The sequence below is a fragment of the Meriones unguiculatus genome, chromosome 1 (genome assembly GCF_030254825.1).
Source record: "Meriones unguiculatus strain TT.TT164.6M chromosome 1, Bangor_MerUng_6.1, whole genome shotgun sequence".
Classification (NCBI taxonomy): domain Eukaryota; kingdom Metazoa; phylum Chordata; class Mammalia; order Rodentia; family Muridae; genus Meriones; species Meriones unguiculatus.
In genome coordinates, this window is record NC_083349.1 from 14811494 (window position 1) to 14816572 (window position 5079).

Below are 5079 nucleotides of genomic sequence, written 5' to 3' on the forward strand. Positions count from 1 at the left end.
CATAAAAAGACCACCTACAGATGAGACAATGCTGCCGTAAGAGTCCCAAGGTTGCTGTGGGGAATACTTCATAACTGAAGTGTGTTCTCCCCAAGGAGTTATACCACCATTTGATTTAATTTTTAATTTTTACATTTTAATCAAAAATAGATCAAATGGTGGTGGTCTCTCCGGGGAAGCATACTTCAGATAAGAAACCGGCCACGCTCCTCTTAAATATGTAAAGCTGCCATCTCCCTGTGAGTCACAAAGGCGATGACGCCTCTGCCAGCCACCCTGCACGGCAGCTGGGCTCCCAGTCTCTGAACAGTGGTACCCCCACACCCCAAGCTGTGCCTGCTGCAGTCCCTCACCTGTTTCACACAGTCCCAGGTACCTGCGAGGAACAGCCTGCCAGGGAAATACCCAGAGAAGACAGTTTACCCTTCTTACCAGGGGGAAGTCTGAATCCTTTTTAGGCATGTGTGCACACTTGCAGACAGTCACTTTGTGGTACTGTATGGCCTAACCATTGCAAGGAAAGGTGTGCACATTTTAGCCAGGCACCTGCACAGAACTGATGTCTTCCATCAACCATGTCACCTGGCTGTCATGCCATGGTTCTGAAGTTCACCTAGTCTCCTTCTGATGCTCATGTGGATCCTGGGAGCTGCCACCCATACTACATACATGTGATCTTAGAGGGCAAGGTGTGCATCCTGCAGCTTCCTGCTGTCATCAGGAAGTAGGATTGGGACTGGCAGGGGTCCTGATCGCCCTATGATGAGGAGAGAGATGGGGAGGGAAGAGAGAGAGAGAGAGAGAGAAAGAAAGAAGGAAGGAAGGAAGGAAGGAAGGAAGGAAGGAAGGAAGGAAGGAAGGAAGGAAAAGAAAGAAAGAGAGAAGAGAGAGAGAAATAAAGGAAGGAAGGAAGGAAGGAAGGAAGGAAGGAAGGAAGGAAGGAAGAAAGAAAGAAAGAAAGAAAGAAAGAAAGAAAGAAAGAAAGAAAGAAAGAAAGAGAAAGAACGAACGAACGAACGAACGAACGGAGATAGGCTGTAGACTTAAATGAAGGACCTGAATACCCCCTCACAGAGGGGCTGGATTCAGGATGTGGCTCTTGGCAATGACACCAGAGACACATGATGCCTCAAAGTACAAGCAACAAGAGCAAATCAGACAAGTGAAAAGCTTCCACCAGTAACAGAAACAAGGAGTGTCGAGGACACCCAGATGCAGAGATGATATTGCAAACAGATATGGCAGGATTGTTGCCCAGAATATGCAAGAAATCCACAGAACTTCATACCAAAAACACAATAGCCTGATTAAAAATGGGGTCAAAGACTTAAACAGGACCAGCAAAGTGATTCAGACGGTAAAGAGTCTTGCTCAGCAAGCCTAAGAACTTGAGTTTAACCTTGAGGGCCCATGGATATGTGAAAGAAGATGCCTCCCAAAGCTGTCCTGTGACCTCACACACGTGCCATGCCATGTATGCTATTTAAAAGGTTAAATAGCTATTTTCCCAGATGTCTTTAAGTGCCACGGGTCATCAGCGGTCATCACTAACTTTTAGACATTGGGGAAGATATTCCCAATCCTTGAGATTAAATTCTTTCTGCCAATTCAAGTTAATTATTAAAGGGTTTGTCAATAGTATTGGGAAATTCAGGAAGTCAACAGCATCATCAACTTGAGTCTTTGAAAATGACTGTTAGAAGTGGGGAGATGGCCCAGTGTGCCAAGGGCTCACTAAGCAGGCACGAGGACCCTAGTGCCTATCTCCAGCTTCCATGTAAAGGCTGGGTGTTGCAGCATGTCTGTAACCCCAGTGTGTAGGGAGTGAGGACAGATGGATCTCAGGGCTCTCTGTCAGCTCTGGGCTCAGTGGCCTCCTGAGGAATGACACCTGAGCTTGACCTCCAGGCACTACATGCAAGCAGGTACACACACAGGCGCATTTAAGAAGTGGAAACAATGGTGCTGAGACGCTGAAGCACCTGGAATGGTGTTAATAGCCCTTCTCTGCTAAGGATTTAACATGCTCAAAACTTTCTGGGGTGAATGTTTTTCAAATTGTTGGTTTAGAACTTGCCATCAATTTACTTTAAGACATGTTTAAAGATTTGTATACTTCGATGCTTTTACACTAATGTAAAACCCAAAAGTGACAAGTTAAATTAGAGACAAATGAGAACCTATCTAAGGACACACAGAGGCATGCTTAGTGTTTCTTTTGGTGGAAGGAAATGTCTATTTCCTCTTCTTGACAAGGAAATGATGAAGAAGCGCTGGGAAGGGATATTTGTATTTCACACTCCTCGTGGGGTGCCTAGAAACCCAGTCTACTGAAATCTGGGCAGGTTCTGCCTATTGGCTAATGGGCTGTGCTTAGTACCTGTAGTTCGGATGAGTGACCTGGCAGGGAGAGCAAGCTTTGTGTGAGAACAGATGACCTAGCCAGCAGGCTGCAAGCCCCACCCCCAGGGTCTTCCAAAGCTGAAGCAGCATCCACACACTTCTCTGATGGCACCACATATGCCTACAGGTAGCAGGGCAAACCCCAGGGCTGCCCAGGACACTATTTAAGAGAGAACTTTCTGCTGTCTTTTAAGGTGACATTGTATCTTTTGCCTCCAGTGCTGGCTGTAGCTGGCTTTCAGCTGTATGTGCACCAGTATTTTCATTGTCCTCAGCTGAGCTTGCCATAGGAGTCGCTTGAGTTTTCCTCAGCTCTTCTGTACTGCTCTCTCACCACACATGCCATAACCTGCCATCATGGTGAAACTTGCAAAGGCTAGTAAAAATCACAGTGATTCCAAGAAAATGGCTCCTCTCCCCCAAAGGAGGTGGAAGACAGTGAAGGTGAAGAAGTGTCAGAAGATGAAGATGATAGCAGTGGGGAAGAAGTACTCATCCCTCAGAAAAAAGACAAGAAGGCTACCACAGCCCCAGCAAAGGTAATAGTTGGTTAAAGAAACAAACAAGAAAGGTTAAAGTTGCCACACACGCAAAAGCATTTTTATCATCCCCTGTTAAAAAGGGGAGCTATCGCTCCAGCCAAGGGGCCAAGACCAGTAAGGATGCCAAAAAGGAAGAAAGTGATGAGGATTAACGAAGAAGATAAAGATGACAGTGATGAAGATGAAGATGAGGAAGAGTCATCTGAGCTGCCAGTTGTGAAAGCAGTGAAACCAGAGAAAGCAGTGGTTGCTGCTCCTGCTTCAGAGGATGTAGGATGAGGAAGATGATGGTGAGGAAGAGAATAATAACTTAAGAGAAATATTACTCTGAAGATGCTTCAAAGATAACTCTGGCCAAAGGAGAGAAGAGTCTTGTAAAGGTTGTTCCTGTGAAAGCCAAGAGTGTGACCAAGAGGATGAAAAGGATGATGATGAAGAGGAGGAAGAGGAAGATGAGAAGCCTGTTAAAGTAGCACCTGGAAAAAGAAAGAAAGAAATGAAACAGAAAGATGCTCTAGGTGCCACAAACAGAAAGCAGAAGGCTCAAAACAAGCACACCTTCGGCCTGTTTGCTGGAACCCTTAACCCCAGCAAATCTGCTGTTGAATTAAAATTGCCAACAGACGTTCTGCTAAAACTGATCTTGCTGTCCCAACTGGTACAAATAGGAAATTTGGTTATGTGGATATTAAGTCTGCTAAAGACCCAGGAAAGGTTTTGGAACTCATTGGTTTAAAAAAAAATGTTTGGTAATAAAAATAAACTAGAAAACAAACAAACAAACAAAAGAGACAGTAAGAACGTTGGGGCTGCAAGAACACCTTTAGCCAAAACCCCATCTTTCAAAATCACAGAGAAAGAATGAAGTGTCTAAAAATGCATGGAGATGACAGTGGTCAGCAAGGGTGGGGCAAGTAAAGGGATCATTCGTGAGTTTAAGGCAGACGAAGAGGCAGAAACTGAAGAAAAGGAGAGGCAGAGCATGAGGGCAATCTGTTTTCACTCTGCTACACTGGAGAAAGGACAGAAGCAAGAGAAAGCTGGAAGGAAAAGCTCTTGGATTGGTGAAGCAAAAACTTTGGTTTTAAGTAACCTTCCTATAGTACAACCAAAGAAACTCTTCAGGAAGTATTTGAGAAAGCAACTTTCATCAAAGTGCCCAGAATCCAAATGGCAAATCTAAAGGGCATGCAGTTATAGAATCTGTTTCATTTGAAGATGCTAAAGCTTTAAACTCCTGTAAGAAAATGGAGATTGAGGGTAGAATAATCAGGCTGGAGTTACAAGGACCCAGGGGATCACCTAATACAAGAAGTCAGCCATCCAAAACTCTGTCAAAGGTCCGTTGGAGGAAACCACAGAAGAGACCTTAAAAGAATCAGTTTAGGGCTCTATTCATGCAAGAATAGTCACTAATCAGGAGACTGGGCCTTCCAAAGGGTTTGGTTTTGTAGACTTCAACAGTGAGGAAGATGCCAAAATTGCCAAGGAGGCCATGGAAGATTGTGACATTGGAAAAAAAAAAAAGCTACCTTGGACAAGGCCAAGCCTACAGGTGAAGGTGGCTGAGGAAGAGGTAGATTTGGTGGAAGAAGTCAAGGAGGCTTTGGAGGTGGAGGAGGCTTCCAAGGTGCTAGAGGAGAACAGAGTTCAAGCCACAAGAACAAAGGACAAAGTTTGAAAACTTTCTTCCATTCCCGCCTTTCCCCCTTGAAAGATTGGACACTGGGGTGCTTACTGTTTCCTGTTCAATAACAGAACACTCTGAGGACATCCCAAGACAGTAAGGGCACAGCCATGTAGTCTAACTTGGAATCTATATACATTAATGCCTCTCTCTCTTTCTGAGACAGGGTTTCTCTGTGTAGCCTTGGCTGTCGTGGACTCACTTTGTAGACTAGGCTGGCCTTGAATTCACAGCAATCCACCTGCCTCTGCCTGTGCTGGGATTACAGGCCTGTACCACCACACTCAGCAGATTAACATCTCAAGACAGACACCCTACTGATTTTTCCAGACAGGGGTTTCTGTGTAGCCCTGGTTGTCCTAGAACTTGATCTGTCAATCTGTACACCAGGTTGATCTCAAACTCAGATTCACCTGCCTCTGCCTCCAAGTACTGAAATTAAAGGCA

General features: G+C 44.9%; 1 pseudogene; it reads left to right on the plus strand.

The window, feature by feature from the left end:
* The first annotated feature begins 2760 nt into the window (after nucleotides 1–2760).
* Nucleotides 2761–4732, plus strand: LOC110547491 (nucleolin-like; annotated as a pseudogene).
* Nucleotides 4733–5079: the final 347 nt, after the last annotated feature.